Source organism: Euprymna scolopes, chromosome 7 (assembly GCF_053919585.1).
Source record: "Euprymna scolopes isolate OS-2025 chromosome 7, ASM5391958v1, whole genome shotgun sequence".
Lineage (NCBI taxonomy): Eukaryota > Metazoa > Mollusca > Cephalopoda > Sepiida > Sepiolidae > Euprymna > Euprymna scolopes.
The window spans coordinates 35,430,774-35,452,606 of NC_136488.1; positions in this window are offsets into that span (position 1 = coordinate 35,430,774).

Below are 21,833 nucleotides of genomic sequence, written 5' to 3' on the forward strand. Positions count from 1 at the left end.
TTTTTTTCTTAACCCGACCGGTTTACTATGAGATGTCAGTTTTATTGTCATTGATAAGAGTTACTTATTGTTCCATTTATACAAACTTTAGATGTTATTATATGTTAATGGTAAAGAAGCTTCTGCGAAAGCTGATCTGAGTTATCTGTATATGAGTAATTTTTAATGTATTTAAACTGTAAATTACAGAACATATAAAATACTTTAGAATAGTTAAAATCGTAAACAAAATGTAAGGAGAAAAAGAAATACGGAAAAGAACAATTTGTAAAATGCCGACGTAATAAACGCAAAAGAATTTACAGTTTTGTTTTTATTTGCATATTTTAAATTTGACCCGAACAATCTTACCCTTATCCTCGTGCGGATGCAAGTAAATATACTTTTTATATCTATTATATTTTACATGAATATAAAATCTATTATATTTTACCTGAGCATGTAATCTCTTCTTTTTTACATGAAGAAAAAAATTATTCTATTTTACATGAAATAAAATCTATTCTGTTTCACAATATTATAAAATGTATTCTGTTTGACATGAATAAAAAATCTATTCGGTTTTACATGAATATAAAACCTGTTCTCTTTTACATGCAAATAACATCTATTCTGTTTTCTATGAACATAAAATCTAATCTATTTAACATGAATAAAAACCCTATCCTGTTTTACATGGATATAAAATCTATTCTGTTTTACATGAAAATAAAATCTGATCTGTTTTACATGAACATAAGATCTATTCTGTTTAAATAAAAATATAACCTATTCTGTTTTACATGAACATGTAATCTATTCTGTTTTACATAACCATGAAATCTATTTTGTTTTAGATGAATATAAACCTATTCTGTTTTACGTGATTATAAAATCTATTCTGTTTAAAATGAACATTAAATCTATTGTTTTAGATGCATGTAAAACCTTTGCTTTTTTACATGAATATAAAATTTATTCTGTTTTACGTGAATATAAACCTATTCTGTTTTACATGAATGTAAAACCTATTCTGTTTAACAAGAATATTAAACCTATTCTGTGTTACATGAAAATAAAATCCATTTTGTTTTACATTAATATAAAATCTATTCTGTTTTAAATAAACATGAAATCTATTCTGTTTTCCATGAATATAAAATCTATTCTGTTTTACATGATCGTGTAATCTATTCTGTTTTACATGAACATAGGATCTGTTCTGTGTTACATGATCGTGTAATCTATTCTGTTTTACATGAACATAAGATCTGTTCTGTGTTACATGATCGTGTAATCTATTCTGTTTACATGAACATAAAACCTATTCTGTTTTACATGAATATAAGATCTGTTCTGTGTTACATGGTCGTGTAATCTATTCTGTTTTACATGAACATAGGATCTGTTCTGTGTTACATGATCGTGTAATCTATTCTGTTTTACATGAACATAAGATCTGTTCTGTGTTACATGATCGTGTAATCTATTCTGTTTTACATGCACACCAAACCTCTTCTGTTTTACATGAATATAAAATCTATTCTGTTTTACATGCAAATAAAATCTATTCTGTTTTACATGAATATAAAATCTATTCTGTTTTAAATGACATGTAATCTAATATGTTTTACATGATAATCAAATTTATTGGTTTTATATGAAATTAAAACTTATTCTGTTTTACATTAACATAAAATCTATTCTGTTTTACATGAATATAAAGTCTAATCTGCTTTACATGAAAAACAAATTCATTCTTTTTTGACATGACAATAAAACCGAATCAGTTTTACATAAACAAAAGATATATTCTTTTTACATGAATATAAAATCTATTCCCTTTAACATGAACATAAAATCTATTCTATTTTACATGAATGTAAAACCTATTCTGTTTTACATGCAAATTATATATATTCTGTTTTACAAGAAAATAAAACATATTATGTTTTATATGAATACAAATTCTATTTTGTTTTACATTAACATTTAATCTATTTACCTTTACATGAATATGAAATCTATTCTGTTTAACATGAAGATAAGATCTATTCTGTTTCACATAATTATAAAATCTTTTCTGTTTTACATGGACATGTAATATATTCTGTTTTAAATGAATACAAAATCGCTTCTGTTTTACATGAATATAAAATCTATTCGGTTTTACATGAATATAAAACCTATTCTCTTTTACTTGAACATATACTCTACTCAGTTTTACAGGAAGATAAAACCTATTCTGCTTTACATGAATATAAAATCTATTCGGTTTTACATACCTATAAAATCTGTTCTGTTTTATGTGAACAAAAATTCTATTCTATTTCATATGAATATGCAACCTATCCTGTTTTATATTAATATAAAATCTATTGTTTTACATGAAAATAAATCTGATGTTATTTACATGAATATAAAATTTATTCTGTTTTAACTGAAAATAGAATCTATTCTGCTTTACATGAACGTATTATCTATTGTGTTTTACATGAATATAAAATTTATTCTGTTTTACATGAATATAAAATCAATTCTCTTTTACATAAATATAAAAACTATTCTGTTTCACATGAATAAAAGATCTTTTCTGTTTCACATGAATAAAAAATCTATTCTGTTTTACATGAATATAAAATCTATTCTGTTATACATTAGAATAAGATCTATTCTGTTTTACATGAATATAAAATCTATTCTGTTATACATTAGAATAAGATCTATTCTGTTTTACATGTATATAAAATCTTTTCTGTTTTACATGAACGTAAAATCTATTCTGTTTTACATGAATATAAAATCTAATATTTTTTACCTGAGTATGTAATCTATTCTTTTTTGCATGAAGATAAAATCTGATCTATTTTACATTAAATAAAATCCATTCTGTTTTACAAGAATATCAAATCTATTCTCTCTTTAATGAATAAAAATCTATTCTGTTTAACAGTAATATGGCATCTATTCGGCTTTACATGAATATAAAACCTATTCTGTTTACAATGAAAATAATATCTATTCTGTTTTCTTTTAACATAAAATCTAATATATGTAACATGAATAAAAACCCTATCCTGTTTTACATGGATATAAAATCTATTGTGTTTTACATGAAAATAAAATCTGGCCTGTTTTGCATGAAAATTAAATCTAATCTGTTTTACATGAACATAAAATCTATTCTGTTTTACATGAACATAAAATCTATTCTGTTTTACATGAACATGTAACCTATTTTTTACACGAAAATAAAATCTATTCAGTTTTACATTAACATAAAATCTATTCTGTTTCTCATGGAGATAAATCTGTTAGGTTTTCATTAACATAAAATCTATTCTGTTTTTCATTAATATAAAATCTTTTCTGTTTTACATGCATATAATATCTATTCTGTTTTACATGAATATAAAATCTCTTTGTTTTTACATGAATATGAGATATAATCTGTTTTACATAAACATATAATCTATTCTGTTCTACTTGGACATAAGATCTAGTCTATTTTACATGAATATAAAATGTATTCTGTTTTACTTTATCATGAAATCTCTTCTTTTTTACATAAAAATAAAATCTCATCAGTTGTTCATAAATATAAAATCTACTCTGTTTTACATGAAAATAAAATCTAGTCTGTTTTACATGAACATAAAACCTATTCTGTTTTACATGAATATAAGATCTATTCTGTTGTACATTAACATGAAGTCTATTCTGTTTTACATGAACATTAAACTGTTTCTGTTTTACATGGATATAAAATCTATTCTGCTTTACATGAATATAAAATCTATTCTCTTTTACATGAATATGGAATCTATTCTGTTTTACATGAACATAAAATATTTTTGTTTTACATGAACGTAAAATCTATTCTGTTTTACATGAATATAAAATCAATTCTGTTTTACATGTATATAAAATCTATTCTGTTTTACATGAATATAAAATCTATTCTGTTTTACATGAATATAAAATCTATTCTGTTTTACATGAATATAAAATCTATTCTGTTTTACATGAAACGAAATCTATTTTGTTTTACATAAACATAAAATCTATTCTTTTTTACATGAATGTAAATTTTACTTAGTACTTTAGAGTCAACATCTACCGGCTGATTATTAAAAAATTATTTGTAAATTGTTATTTTAAATGACAAATAGTAAAACACTTTAGCGGAAGAATTTTTCGGTATTCGTGCAGATTTTTAACCGGACGTATCTAAGCTTCCGCTCGGTTTTGCCCAAAGCATGACGTCAACCGCTAGATTAGTCCGAGCGTTGCCGATGGTCAAATCTTTACAACGGTACAAACCAGAAAAATGGAAATTGTAAAAAGCAAAAATAAAATGATCTACCGTAATTTTGTTTTCATTTTTATTCAATGTTTCCTACTAAATATTCTTATGCAGAGGTCAGTATAACCATGTTTCTGTATTTTGTTTCAATTTTTATTAGATAATGTTGTGCAAACACAAGTATTTTTGGTACTCTTGATCTTGACCCTCGGTACTTTCCACCTATCATGGCTCGGAAAAACCGGCAATCACCAGATTAAGTTGAGCGAAGCAACAGATGAAGACGGATTTCAAAACAAATAAACCAGATAAAACAGAAATACAATAAATAAATAACAAAAAATTATCGAAAATTTACTAAATATATATTTTTTTTTCAATAAGGTTGCATTTATTTTTTTTTCCAAATTGTTTTTATTCAACAAAAGTTATTTCTTTTACGAAAAGATCAATGTTTTTAACAATAATTTTTTTAAGTGAAGTACGGTTTTCTGATAGAAAACTCATACTTTCTTTCAAGATAATATGCAGTAAACGTTTTGTTTGTTTTTGTCACCAGAAGTTGTTCTTTTTACATGAGAAAATATGAACGATTTTTATGAAAACCATAAATTCCTAAAAATGGTTCAGTGGGGGAAGACGTGGCTGGTTACATTTAATGCATCTAAAACCAAACTCCGATCTTTAAATCATCAACGCTCTGACCTCCATCTGGCATCAATTGAAATGGATGGCTCTCGTCTAGGAGAAGCCCCGTATTTTGACAAGCTTTTGGGTTTATCCTTTACTTCTGATCTGAAATGGAACACGTACATCAAGTCTGTTGCCAAGGTCGCTGAAAAGATGGTGGGATCCTTCTACCGCTCCAGAAGATATCTCACTACTGATGCAATTCTCTATCTATATAAAAGCAAGTACGTCCAAGGATGGAGTACTGCTGCCATATCTGGGAAGGAGCTGCTAAAAACAGCCTATCCTGCCTTGACAGAGTACAAAATAGACTTCGTGGCTTAGTGGGGGATGCCCTTTTCTCTACTCTGCAACCCTCTCTCCCACAGAAGAGACGTTGCGAGCCTATCCTTGTTTTATCGTTATTTCCATGGCAGGTGCTCGTCTGAACTCGAATCTCTGGTCCCTCCTCGCCAATCTTTCACGAAAAACAGCCGTCTAGCCGAATCCACTGTGAAAAATGTCCCCCACTCTTTATCTGTGCCTAAATCAAAACGTGAATTCCATGAACAAAGCTTCTTTCTAAGAACTGCACGCCTGTGGAACTATGTTCCGTCTGCCTGCTTCCCACCTAACTACAACTTGGATGTCTTCAAGTCCAACGTTAACAAATTCCTAATGAACCGCCCACTTAAGTAAACACTTCATTAAATCTCCACAGTAACGTACTTTACTTGCAATAACCCTTATCCCTGAGTGGCTTCTGGGCCTTGATAAGTGGTGACCACCTTGTAAAAAAAAAAGTGATAGACCTTTTTCTTAAAGATCACAAGAATAAGGTGCTAGATCTGTTTCTTTATGATTTAATCTATTCATGGTATTCTATAAGAATTTTTCCTATATATTATGTTTGCTATTTGGGTTTGTGTGTAAATATTGTGGCTTGATAAATGATGCTTTTACATAAGAAATTAGTTTGTAATGAGCTGTGTACGTGAATTTTACGGAATAGTTTTGTTTCTACAATGTATTTTCTTTTCTTTCTATTTGATTATTTATTATAACTCTTAGTGTTATTACTATTTCTTGTGATTACATTTTATTTGTTGTTATTATGTTATTTTTCAACGAATTTATCATTATATTTGGTTCACTCGTAATTGATCTCAGATGGTTGACACTTACTGCAAACTAATTTTAAGTAATTTTTTTAATTACTTTATGCAACGAGTCACATACGCTGAATTTTTTCGATAAGATCTAATAATTTCTTGACTAGTTTGATTTTAACATAGTTTATTTGAAACTTTTCAAATAAGTAATAGCATTTCGTATAATATATATATATATATATTACATTGTTTTTCTGTCTGTCTACAAACGTTCTCTATTAAACTATTCTATCAATTGTTGGTCTATACACTTGAAACTCGATATATAAAGGATTTTGCTAAGGGGTCAAAACTGGAACAAATTCGAACTGGCCAGGAATAAGTCGACTTAAAATGCTCTTCTATGCATGCGCAAATATACTTTTATAAATGTTATTTTTTAATGGTTGTCTTCACATCGACGTGGCTCAGAGGGTAACGAAATGGCGGATGAGCTAAATGTTTTGGTTTCGTATCTAGTTGAGTCATATTTTGTTTTACATTGGAAATCACTACTATATATTGGGTACAATATAATAGTTAATAGAGTATTGGCTCTATACTATTAATCTAAGAAAACTTGAGAAAAAACGTTGTTAAAAATTTAAATGTATATTCGTGCATGTCTAGAAAAAACACGTTTAATCTACATGCGCTTGCTATGGTCCACTTTGTTTAAATTTTGACACTATTTTACTGGCTAAAAACATGATCAAATCTGGAGACCAAACATTGATAGAGACAGTTCCTTACACAGAAAGACAGGCAGAAAAGGTCACTAATCTCCCCCCTCTCTCTCTCTCTCTCTCTCTCTCTCTCTCTCTCTCTCTCTCTCTCTCTCTCTCTCTCTCTCTCTGCCCTTTTTGGTTTGGTAAGTGTTGGATTGAGACGATCGTGCATGTATAACAAATAACCAAATAAATAATGTTTTCAATAAAAGTTTTTTATTATTTGTGTTACTCGTTATATATACTCTATAAAATATAAAGATTCCTATATTAAATCTCAACTAATCCTCGAATTAAATTTAGATTATAAGTTTGTTATGGTTATTATCGTATGATATCTGGATGGAACATATGTCACAAGTATACTGGACAGTTTGTTTGAATTGCAACTGAGTTGCCTTTCATAGTTACACAGTCTGTGTAATTATATTATATTATTCTGTGTTATTATATGTGTAAGGCCCTTAGCTAGTGACGTAAATGAATCCTTTCCCAGTTTTGTTTTTAACACAAAAGTGCCCCCCTCGTCACATTCATTTTGTTCCCGGTCCTAATTGTTGTATTATTTCATGGAGGGCACCATCCAATCTCATATCCCGCCCTGATCTGTTTTATTTTTAACATCTCACTGAACCCCCATTCCCATCTGGAAACCGACCTGCTTGCTTTAGGGACCGGAAAACGGTCTACTTAACACTTAGCAGAGAATTTAGAAGCCCTATATTCGCTTATACTGGTATATATATATATATATATATATATATATATATATATATATATATATATATATATATATATATATATATCGTAATGTGATTGATAATTTAAAATTAAAATTAAAAATCTGTTTCATAAGAAAGAACACAACAAAGTCAATAATTTGTACGATCGTTTCGGAAACGATGTTTTTATTGCGATAGACATTAAGTCATGGACAATAATTTTTACATATAGTTTTTTTAAACAAAGTCTCCTCATCAGCAAAGATATTGGGTATTGGGTGTTTTTTTATATATATATATATAAAAGACACCATTAATAAACCTCGCATTTTTAAGTAAGGCAGATGTATCTGGAAAATATTAAAATACAAAGGAAAATAGTTACTTATTAATGTTGATAAGCAAAGTAATATGGGTTGAGAATAAAAAATAGAATAAAATTATAAATCTGAATTTGGTTTAAATATAAGTTTATGATAATATGTTTTTTAATAAAAGTTAACAATTATATATATATATACCTTTTAATTGTTGATTGCCTTTTGAAAACCATAATTATCGGCATATATTATGTGTGTGTGTGTGTGTGTGTGTGAATGGAGCAAAGGCAAAGTATTTTAATTTTTTAATATCTTAAAATGTCTCCCTCTCCCCGCGATTATTTGTTCTTGTAATTGAATATCTATTTTTTTTTTAAATTAGGGATTGTCTATGAAAGATCATGCCACAGAATGAATGTGGTGAGAGTATCTAACGTAGGATAAGCACAACAGTTTTTGAATAAAATGGATAATCATCGATCCCATCCTCCCAATACGACCGATTACCGTATCGTAACGTATACAAAAGATGAACGTCATGATTATGTTTTTGGTTTTAAAAAAACAAGTGAATGTATATTGTTTCTTTAAAATAAATACACAGTCTTTATTTGTTCTTTTGCTGTTATTTGTTAATTCAACGTTTGAACTATTGCTGCATTCGAATTTATTTAAGCGATCACTTGTTAAAAATATCGGGTGAAACATTTAATACAGTTTGACATATACGATATTTTATACAAATGCTCTGAGCGATGTGTTAATTGTGAACATAGTTAAACTCTCACTGTCTTTATATTTTACACCTTTTTTTATTTTTGCGGCCGTTGTAGTTTTTATAGTTATTTTTATTATTTTCTTATTGAGGTGTAACCATTAATCAAGACTCTAAATCCACTTGGGTATAAAGTAGGTATTAATATCAGGTGGACGGTTAGATAGTGTGTGATTTGGAAAAATGTGATTATTTAAAAAGGCGGTTCAACAATTATTGGTTCACACTGGACTTGAAAAACGGCTACAATGTATTCAAATGGAAAGTAGCCCTGCGGCACTGTGTTATAGATATGGGCAGTTTTATGAAGGACAGTTTGTAAGTTTCGTTTAGTTTTAGATAGAGAAAAATAGAGAAAGGGAAAATGTTGAAACTGGTAGTAGCTAGATAAGTTTTTGCTGTGAATGTTTTACGGGAGTCACACATATTGAAGCTTAGTTGAGAACCTGCCGTGATAGAACGATAGAGTAGAGAAAGACTAGCAATATTTCTTCTGTAAGGAAAAGGTAGTAGGGAAGAAAAAAGAACAGGCCTCTCTAGATTTCGAAGTCAATTTTGTACTCTGCCAGGGTAATGAAAAAAGTACTCTGAACAGCATTTCCTCAGGTGTAAAAACAGTAATCCATCTACGGATATATTTGCCTCTTATATAGGTAGATGATTGCGTCCGGGTTGGTGGAGTAGAATGATCCAACCATTTTTCTAGTGACCTCGAGAATATTTTTAAAACTCTCATTGTTTTCATCATTTAACTAACAATCTATCTCTCGCATTAACTCTTATCCTTGATTGGATTTTGGCCTTAATATGTTGTGACTACTTAATATAATAACACTGCCGAAGAGGCTTGAGCAACAAAAAATAATAGTTTTGATTAACACTAAACCCTTATTGTCTTTATCACACAACTTATTCGTGTTACAGTTTCAGATTAGCTCATTTATATCATCGTTTCTTTTTATTTCGTACATTCTTTTGTAGTGCTTCAGAAAACAGTCTAATTCACAGACAAAACCATCTCCGTCTGCTTCCCGCTCATCCAATTCTCCTCAAATGTTTGTTTATTCTTTTTTTTTGTATTAGACGAGTTAATTTTAGGGAAAAATTAGATTAGCATTTTCTTTGTTGTACTTTGATTTTATTTGTGTTTAAAAATCCGTTCAGCGTAAAGTTTGTTTCTTTCCGCTTGAGACTCTCGCGTCAATGGAGCAAGAGCAACGAATTCATTTTGGATGAATGGCCGTTCGCGCTTTGAGACAGCACAGTTTCCAGCGTCAAATTCAATGTTTATATTAAGTCGACCAAAAGGATTTATATTTGGTTTTCGTCGGTATTTATAGCCAAATCAAACCTGTTATTCTATCGGCTAATTATGCTATATACTGAAGCTGTCAGTAGGAAACAAACACAACACTGCTTATATATATATATATGTATATATATATATATATATATATATACATATATATACATATATATATACACATATATATATATAAGTATGCATACATATATATTAGTATACATATATATAAGTATATACATATATGTATATATAATACATACTTATATAAAATATGTAAGTATATAAAATATATGTGTATATATATGTATATAATATATATATATACGCAGATCATCATTTAGTAATTAGATCACCCTGACAGACGTTAGTAAAATTAAAAATAAATGTTTAAATTCCAACAGTATTTCTCGATGTTAACGATGGCCGAATAGATTATGGCCTTGCTAATGGAGCTAGAGATAGCGTCTGTTGCCGGGTTTGTAATATATCGACCAGCACTGATGATTCCGGAAAGGAGTAAACACTAGTGTCTGTTGGTATTTAATTATTTTGGGGGGTATATATACACACACTCACACTCACACACACAAACACACACATACATATATATATAATATAAAGCTGAATGTGTGTGTGTGTGTCTGGTCACGAATAGGCTCCTATATGGTTGACTATTTTAAAAAACTGACACCATATAATGATAGAAGATGTATCGAGACAAAGGAATGAGTATGTTTGATCTGGCAGAACAGTGGTTCATTAAAATTGTGGAGTCTGTGATCGCGCCTGGTCCACAAAGTATGGGAATAAAAAAATTTAAAAATTAAAAAAAAACGTTTACAAGTGTTTTTGATATAGATGTACATGAGAATACTTTGATAAGTATGTTTTAACTTAAATAGGGATGGTATAATAAAATTGTGAGGTCTGCGTTCGCGCCTGGCCTCCATAGAATGGAAATAGGCACAAACTTTAATAAAGACTTTTCATATCTATCTGCGTAAGTATACTTTGATACTTATGTTTCAGTTTGAAGAAATATGGTCTAATAAAATTATGGGGTGTTCGTTCGCACCTGACCTCCATAGAATGTAAATATGTCACAAAGTTTAACAAGGTTTTTTTTAATATAGATCCACAGAATACTGTGATAAGTGTTTCAGTGTGAACAGGTATGGTATAATAAATTATGGGGTTTATCTACTTTATTTCTACTTTCATCATATTTTGTTTTGGTTTTGATACCCCCAAATTCGAAGCTATCTCTTTATAACCCTTCCTTTTCATAACCTATCATACTTTCATAGATTAGAGTCCATTTTCTGTAGGCTGTTTTAAACCTAGTCAACAACGGATACTTTTGCTAGAATATATATATATATATATATATATATATATATATATATATATATATATATATATATATATATATTAGCATGTGAAATACATTGGCGGGCGGAGTGGTTAGTCACATACTATTAAAGATACACCAAATATTCTTACTTCATGCGATTTTCCTGAAATCATGTTCATGTTGAAGTTATTTAAGCATAAAACACATCTATATTTGTCTATTAAAAGTATAGAACCTTCATAGCTTAAAAGGGAAATTACTAGTAGCTTAAATAAAATAAACTGACTTCGATTTTTGAAGTGAACTTGTGTCTGGTAATAATAATAAAAATAAATTAAATAAAAATTAAATTAAAAAATTAAAATTAAATTAAAAATAAAAATTAAATTAAGAATAAATTAATTAAATTAACCTTAAATAATATTTCTAAATAGAACAAATTTATTGCAACAAAAAATTAATAACACGGAGTTAATAATTTAAATACATTTATTTAATGTAATATGCAAATGAAGTTACTTCTTGAACTTGTTTTTTCTTATATTAAAATCATGCTGTACGAAAGTATAAAACTATGATATATAAAAATAGTGATCGAAATCAGCGGTAGCTCTCCCAGTTGTTTCCGTTTTTTTTTTTTACACAGTGATCACCACTTATCAAAGCCCGGAAGCCACTCAGGGATAAGGGTTATTGCAAGTACATTACGTTAGTGTGGAGATTTGATTAAGTCTTTACTTAAGGGGGCGGTTCATTAGGAATTTGTTAACGTTGGACTTGAACAAATCCAAGTTGTAGTCCGGTGGGAATCAGGCAGACGGAACAGAGTTCCACAGGCGTGAAATTCTAAGAAAGAAGCTTTGTTCATGGAATCCGCGTTTTTATTTAGGCACAGATATAGAGTGGGGGAAATTTTTCAGAGTGGATTCAGCTAGACGGGTGTTTTTCGTGAAAGATTGGCGAGGAGGGACCAGAGATTGGAGTTCAGACGAGCACCTGTTTGTTGTTAAAGTCTTCCCATTCTTTTCAACTCTTCCATTATATTAAAGTAAAGTCCAGTCTTATGTCGTCTCTTTCTAACGTGCAAAACAAAACAATTAAGACTTTTTTTCATTTCACTTATTTGAGTACTGTCATGTTAAGAATGGCGTTTAGAATAGATATCGCAAACTCCCAATGTTAAGAACGGTTTTTGGAATAGACACCACTAACCTCCCCATTTTAAGAACGGTATTGTGAATAGACACCTCAACATGTTCATGCAGACAACCCCCTTCTTAATGGGGGATGTTTTAAAATAATTCTCCGAAATGTAACCGTGATAATTGCTGTTTGTATACCTATCCGCAAAGGCTACAAAAGATTCATGGGATAGCAGTATTGGTATGAGAAAAGTAGATTCATCACGCGTACAAACTTAGCAACCAGTGAATTACCGTGCATAAAACAAGTATTTATATCCCTATAAGTACTTGTTTAAAGAAAGTATAATTAAATGAATTACAAGAAAAAAGTAACTACGTTTGGGTAAAATATAAATTTATACTGAAACAATTGTAGGAAGCGATCGAGCGAGAAATCTACTCATAGAGAAAAAGTAGGTATCAATGCAACGCCATGCTTGAATGGTACAATAACGTTCGTTTAGAATGCTAATACCGTTATTCCAGAATATAGGAATGACCAGAGTCCATTTAAACGCACGAGGATTAACTGACAACAAAACAAGGCATAGTCATTTGTGAAGCCAGAATCATCATACCTCTAAACCTACGAAAACACATCTTGAAATCGGCGCATGACACACATGAGAATAATAAAAGCAAAAACCTTACTCAGAACTCGGGTGTGTTATCCCAATAGAGATAAAGGATGCTATTAGCCAATGTATCCCGCGCACAACATTAGACTCGGCGGAAAATCACTGGCTGAAATGAAAAGCCTTTCACGTACATATCTGTGGGCCTTTTCTAAGCAAGGATTAGCTCATTAGAATAATGGATATGAGATTAAGATGGTTTTAGCCATTTGCTACCGAATTATCAGGGCTGATACAATCATATCAACAATCCAAAGGTATTTCTGTACACATGGCATTCTATCGATCATCATGTCATTTAAACACTTCTGAAAAGAATCGGGGTATCCAATACCGAAAGATACCTCTAATCCCCAAGCTGATGAAAAGATCGAGCGATTTTTTGCAACAATGTTGAACGCCATTTGGGCGATTAATACTTAATAGAGGGCTCGGAGAAAACATTTAGGAAAATTCCTAATGTATTACTGAAATAGTCCACATGATATGACTGGAGAAACTCCAGCTAAGTTACTCATGGGTAGGAAAGTAAACAACATACCAGGAATACAAAAAAGTCTTGAGACCCAAGCTCAGAGAACAGCACGGTAAAAAGTGCGGAAAAAAAGACAAATTGAAAAAATCGCGCACATCCAAAATTAAGCTAAACAAACTAAGATACAACCCGGAGATGTAATATTTCTTAAACAAAGTAAACAACCGCTAACGCCAGTTTACTAACCAATATCATGGAGAGTAAAAGAACGTAGATGCTAATATGCATTATAACACGAGGTGACTAACTGATTTTACGGCACAAACAACAGATCAGAAAGGATGGCGTCTTTTTTTTTTCAACTAACAACCTTTGGAATCAGAAAAATATAGAACACGAGAGAAAAGGCAAGAAGGAGAACAGAAGACGAGGATATCCCTATAGCCCTAAGACACACAAAATACCACATAAGAAAAATCTCGAATGTATTCAACAGTTCGAAAGAAGAGGGTAACAATCAGGATATAAAATGAGCGACAGATGTGATATCTACGCGAATATAATAGAACCCATTCGGTTGAGACGAAACTCTTCAATGTACTACTATATATATATATATATATATATATATATATATATATATATATATATATAAAAATAGCTTATATATATATATATATATATAGCTTTTATATATATATATATAAATAGCTTTTATATATATATATATATATATATATATATATATATATATATATATATATATATATATAAAAGCTATTTTTAAACTCGTTGAACAGTATGGATTATGGATTTGAAAAACGCTTGATCTTTTTAGTGCTTTGCACTTAACAGTTTCCTTGGCGGATTAGCAGCAAGATGAACCACTTCGCAGTTTCGATCTTTTTTTTCTCTACTGCTTTTTTTTCTGAAGGAGACCAGCCGCCAAAAAAAGGTAGTAATGTAGCACTGGTTTCAACTGCGTATGAACTTTTATTTTATCCTTTAGTCATAATATTCCATTAGCGATGCTTCTGACAAAGGGGGAAGAATTCGTATTTTGACGGTCGAAATCTATTCACCTAGTTCTTATCCTTGGCCCGTTTTTTTTTACATTTACATAGTATTATTATTATTAGTAGTAGTAGTAGTAGTAGTAGTAGTAGTAGTAGTATTTTGTTTTTTAGTCCTTACATTCTTTACGCGATGTTCTGACAAATGGGAAGAATTATTGCTTTCTGGGTATCTATCAATCGAACAGGTACCGCTAACTACTTTGTTACTATGCAGTATTATTATTATTATTATTATTATTATTATTATTATTATTATTATTGTTGTTGTTGTTGTTGTTGTTTTTGTTGTTGTTGTTGTTGTTTCTTTCTTTCTTTTAATTTTCAGATTCCATGAGCGATGTTTCTGATAAAAGTAAGACGAATCACTGTTTTCTGGGTCGAAATCTGTCCATATGACACTTACCGTTGGCTTATTTTTGACATTGAAGAGGTAATTTCCTCTTTCAAGTGGCTTTATGTCTTGTTTGAAGCAATTTCAATTAAAATAGTTTTAAATGCAATTAAACTAACATCTTTTCTTAGTTTACTTTTTTCAACTCAAGTGTCACTGGGTTTGTGTCATGGGAGTTTGTGTCATGGGAGTTTGTGTCATGGGAGTAGCCTTTATACATGTTATGGTTCATCGACTTGCACTGTTGAGAAAACAACTTTGTAAAATAATATTTTAATTTAAGAAAAAGCATTTCGCGACCATTTGCGCTTTGCTGCTGGTCTGTCGTAATTTGAACTTCAAAATGGCGTAATGTAAGCAAATAATAAGGTATTGCACCATTTCTTCCGATTTTCGGATTTTTTTAATCATGCCTAAACGCATTTTATTTCCGTAGGGTTGATTGATAATTGCTATTTCTTCTGATGAGCTAAGGGAAAAATAGATTCATTGATTGATATAATAATTAAGTGAATGATTTTGTGCTACGAAACAGATACTGTAAAGAATTGTAAATATCAATTAAATTAAAGGACTAAATTTAAGATGGTCAACATCATAAAATTTAGATTATAGACTTTTTCATTAATTTATTATATATATATATATATATATATATATATATATATATATATATATATATAGATAGATAGACAGATAGTTAGAGAGAGGGGTAGAGAGGGAGTAGAAGAAGTGTGTGTATGTTAAACTATCTCAATTTATTTCCTGCTCACACACACATGTATATATATACATATATATATACATATATATGCCTATATATATACACACACAGACACACACACACACACATATATATATATATATATATATATATATATATATATATATATATATATATATATATATATATATATGGGAGAAGTTCTAGAGTGAATATGTCTATATTAAGACAGATACCGTGAGAGAGGGTTGAGGGGTAATGGAGTGTGATAATGTCACCCTGCTGCTCAAGAGGAGGCGATTATTAAACGAAATTAAAAGAAAATTTATTTATTTATTTGCGACAATCTCGCGTCTGAGAATTTATTCTCATTTACTTCCCAACACAGCGACATTGATCCCGGGGCGATTAGCACTAAAAATGCTCGCTGACCCTTAAGTGGACAGTAAATAAATTGTCTAAACATGACAATGATATAAGTGGTGGCAACGTAATTCTTATATTCTCCTCCGCCTCCACCCCAACCTCAATTAATGGGGAGTGCTTTCTCTCACACTTTTATCAAACATATTGAAATTGAAAGTTTTTTTAAAAATCAAAGGTTAGCTAACTGGTTTAGAACTTCGGGTCAAGAGAGCTACATCAAGGTTAGAAATTAGAATCTAAAATATTATGATGTGGAAAGTTTGAAAGACTCGCTCTAAATGGTTTACAGGATTTTCAAATGGAAAGGCTAGCGAAACTTGCTCAGAATGGAGAATAACTAGACACTGAACATAGAGGCACAACAAAGATTATTTATAAGAAGCTCGCAGATAGCCGAACCATAGGTATTATTTGAAACATCAGATGGTAAACAATTTGCATATATTGTCTGTTTTTTATAGAAAGTGCTGCTTGATCTCGATGTCCAGTTTTTGCGACGTCCGTCCGATGTAGTGCGAACCGCAACTACATTTGGATAAATAAATAATAGAATTAATTAAATGAAGAAAGCATATCTTTTCGAACTAAACACAAAATGGATCTAGTCGAAAAATAAAAAACAAGAACACGTGCATTCAGTGCAATATAACATGGTTGTAATATAGCGAGATTTGTTTGACAAATCTATTATTATGTTACTCAGCGAAGATAAATAGAATATCTGTTTAGTGAAGCTTAGCAATTTTATTTTTATTGTATATGTATATATATATATATGTATATATATACATATATATATATACATATATATACATATATATATACTTGCAAACAGTTAATAAAACATGTTAAAAACTCTTTGAAATGAGTTAAAAACATATTTAACCTGAAAAGGAAACACTAGATAAGTGGATAGTCATTAATCCGCGGAGTTTCGAAGAAATACTTTCCTTCTCATCAGAAGGTAGGAATTAGCAAAATGCAGGATCGGATTTTGCATGCAAAAGTATTTGATGAAACAACAAGTAAGTCAAATATATTACTTGAAAACAAAAAAAGTGAAGCAGAGGGAATATGGTGAAGAAAAAGGTGATTACACATGAATGGATAGTCTGGTGGAAGATAAATAATTCAGTGACGGTAAAATCCAAGTATATAATTTCAAGCAGAAATAATCTTCCTAGTGACACACAATAGATCTACCGCAGATGTGCTGACGGTTATATCTCACAGGATTAGTGAATCTCTTAACAAAGGCTTCCTTTCTAGGGCAATTGCTCTTGACATATCAAAAGCCTTCGACAAGGTATGGCATAAGCGTCTACTTCACAAGATTTCCAGCTACGGTATAACTGGAAATGTTTTCTCAATCATTAAATCATTTCTCTCCGATAGGGTCATAAGAGTAGTGGTCGATGGACAAAAATCAGAGGCCTGCAGTATTAATGCTGGAGTCCCTCAGGGGTCAATCCTGGGCCCAACTCTCTTCCTGATCTACATCAATGACCTCCCTAAACACATACTTAAATCATTCGTTGACATCTATGCTGATGACACGACCATCTACGGCAGCACATCAAAGGCTGTAAATGAAAAAGTTCTCTCTGATTCTCTCTCCTCTGATCTCGAGCGCGTGGTTCAGTGGGGGAAGACGTGGCGGGTTACCTTTAATGCATCTAAAACCAAACTCCTATCCTTACATCATCAACGCTCTGATCCCCATCTGGCATCAATTGTGATGGATGGCTCTCGTCTGGGAGAGGTCCCGTGTTTTGACAAGCTTCTGGGTTTGACCTTTATTCCTGATCTGAAATGGAACACGTACATCAAGTCTGTTGCCAAGGTCGCTGGAAAGATGGTGGGATCCTTCTACTGCTCCAGAAGATATCTCACTACTGATGCAATTCTCTATCTATATAAAAGCCAAGTACGTCCAAGGATGGAATACTGCTGCCATATCTGGGCAGGAGCTGCTAAAAACAGCCTATCCTGCCTTGAAAAAGTACAAAATAGACTTCGTGGCTTAGTGGGGGATGCCCTTTTCTCTACCCTGCAACCTCTCTCCCACAGAAGAGATGTTGCGAAGCTATGCTTGTTTTATCGTTATTACCATGACAGGTGCTCGTCTGAACTCCAATCTCTGGTCCCCCCTCGCCAATCTTTCACGAAAAACAGCCGTCTAGCCGAATCCACTGTGAAAAATTTCCCCCACTCTTTATGTGTGCCTAAATATAAACGTGGATTCCATGAACAAAGCTTCTTTCTTAGAACTGCACGCCTGTGGAACTCTGTTCCGTCTGCCTGCTTCCCACCTGACTATAACTTTGATGTCTTCAAGTCCAACGTTAACAAATTCCTAATGAACCGCCCCCCTAAGTAAACACTTCATCAAATCTCCACACTAACGTAATGTACTTGCAATAACCCTTATCCCTGAGTGGCTTCCGGGCCTTGATAAGTGGTGACCACTGTATAAAAAAAAAGAAAGTTAATTGAATTTCCATTTGCACAAGTAAAATCCAAAAATCCCATAATTGGAAGAAGATGGTCCATAATAATCCAAAGGCAGAAATCCATGGAAAAATTCACAAAAATGTGTACAAGAAAAAATGAAAAAATTCCAATAATATTAATAAAAGAAAAATAAGATATGCTTTTCATTCAACTGCCGATATATATATATATATATATATATATATATATATATATATATATAATGGTATATCCTAATCGTTTGTGCAGTAATAAACTATTATTATTTGAGGCTTTATATATTTTATTTATTGTTTATTATTTTTCATCGTTTTAATTTATATCTTTATTTATTCTTTTATTTTAATTATTTATTAATCTTTATTGCTTCTTAATCTGGACTTACATAGCAATACAAGTATTTCTTCCAATGTTTATATTTAGCTATACATGCTTTCTGTTGTTTATTTAATCATTTTTTAATGTTGAGGGCGTAAAATGTTACATTTCAACCTGGATAGAATTGTGGAACTAATGTCAACAAAACAAATTGATCAAAATTCATACTACACGAATTTATAGGACAATAGGTTTGGTATCGATGCTTTGAACAATTTTACATATTTCGTTTGAAATGAAATATATTTTTAAACAATGGATTGTATGCGATGAGATTTTGCACAAACATGGGAAAAATTACGAAACTACTCCTCATACAATAGTATTAGTACGCGAAGCACTACACTATTTTCGAAACGAAAACACTTGGACATGGATACGAAAAGGACACATAAGCCGAGAAAGTGAGTCCTTAATAATCGCAGCACAAGATAACTCGATGAGATTCAACCACGTCAAAGCAAAGCTGATAAAACAGTAAATGCAAACTGTGGACAAAAAGACAAACCGATAAACCATACAGTAAGTGAATGCAGCAACTGGCCCAAAAGGAATACAATAACAGACGCGACCAAGTTGAAACGGCAGTACACTGGGAATTATGCAAAAAACTGCATCTCGAACATAGAGATCGGTGGTACAAACATAAGCTGACAATAGTACTAGAAAACGAAAATCATAAAATCCTACGAGACATGGACATATAAACTGATAAACCCATCCAAGCAAGAAGACCAGATGTCGTAATAATTAATAAGAAAGAAAAATCCTGTCAAATCGTAGGCTTTGCTGTTCCAGCTGACCACAATGCGAAGAGAACTGTAATCTTGGGGAGGCTTATCGCCACTCAAATTCCAGTAAAGACCAATGGCCACTGCCAGCGAGAAATCAATTGACAAGCAGCTGTTGCGAAAATGCAAATTTATTTGCAAATGTTATCGAAAGAGGTGAAGAGTACTGGGAAATCTAGGAAGATTTGTTCTCACTCAGTTCCAGCGGACACCAGAGGCTGCATTCAATGAGATCCTTGATGACCTGTGTGAAAGCTCCTTGTGAGCCAATAATAATACATGCGTACGTTTGTGTGTATGATTATACATATGGTGGCAGTTGCAAACGAGACCAAGTGTGCAGGAATTGAAATGGATTTGTGCTTATTTGTTAATAATTTTCGTTATAATTTTTTAGACTTCATAATGTAGGGTCAGTATATATATATATATATATATATATATATATATATATATATATATATATATATATATATATATATATATATATATATATATATATAAGTAAGAGTTCAACACAAGTCCTCCTCAGTAATTAAATTATGGCAATATCCTCCATTTTTAATACTATAAGCGCCCTGCCTTGACAATCGCATTAATCCCTTTTCTGGAGTAGCTTTAGGTTTTTGTACACAAAGTATTTAAAGTGTTTTTCTAATCTAACCTATACTGATTTCAACCAAAAAAGCGGCATGATATGTTCTTGTAAGATCAACTATGGAATGTTCACTGAATATCTTTTTAACTTATCGGATGTTAAAGTAAGTAAATACATAATAATAAAATGTCACATATTGTTAAAAAAAAATCTAGATTTCCCTTAGTTAGTCGGTCTGTCTAACTGTTACACTTTTTACCGAAAACTCATATTGCGAGACAAATTTGATTAACTCGTCTTTATATTTGTAATTGCTCTTTGTTCTCTTTGTTCAAAATTCACACCGAAGACATCATCCTTACTTATATTGTAGCAATGATTGTATGCGCTATAGTGTTGTCTTACATATTTAAACCCAGGGGAAAAATTTCTAGTAAATTTGTTTTATTGTTTTTAACAACATACATCACATTGGATCTGAACTGGCATAATCAGATTCATAGCCTATGTCGGTATTCATTAAGCCAACCCTTGCAGGACCACATCTATATTAGTGATGGGACGATTCCAGTAGCTACCTATACTGTATTACATTGCCGATATCTATTTAGATTTTTTTATAACGTCTTTAGCAACAGTTGTTTCTTGTTTTTTTTTTATTATTCGGATTACAGTAAAAATAAACTAGTAATGCAGCTGTAAAAACACCTGTGGGGAGTGATCTTAAGATTTTGGTTTTATCGGTAGTTCAAAATTTTTATCGGTAGTTCAAAATGTTTATCGGTAGTTCAAAATGTTTATCGGTAGTTCAAAATGTTTATCGGTAGTTCAAAAATTTTACCGGTAGTTGAAAATTTTTACCGGTAGTTCAAAGTCAATAAATATTTATTTCATCATCGTTTGTGCCGCAATGGAAAATTTAAGTTTTGAGCAAAAACAAACAAAAACAAAACAAACATTTTTTTAAATCGATCTTGGGATCCGAAAACGCGCACAATTTATTCCGATACTGATTCCGATACCCTCAAAAAGTTCCGATTTTTCCGATTCTGATTACTCGTCCCATCACAAGTCTATATAGAATCAAAGTAAAAGAAACGAACTTCATTATCTTGATCATAACATTTTATTTACTTTCAATTCTTCAATGACTTTTATTCTTAATGACTTGGTCAAATTTTCTTGACTCCCGATGTGACCATCACCCACCTACACCCCATGGTCGCTCGCGATCTCTGCTTTGTGTCCCATCCCGCTGTTGGTGTCTCGTATATTTAAGGCTAGGGGCGAACGTTCTGATCAACTCTTGCTGTCCATCAGAATGGCTGATGGCATTGTGTGACCGCATGTCG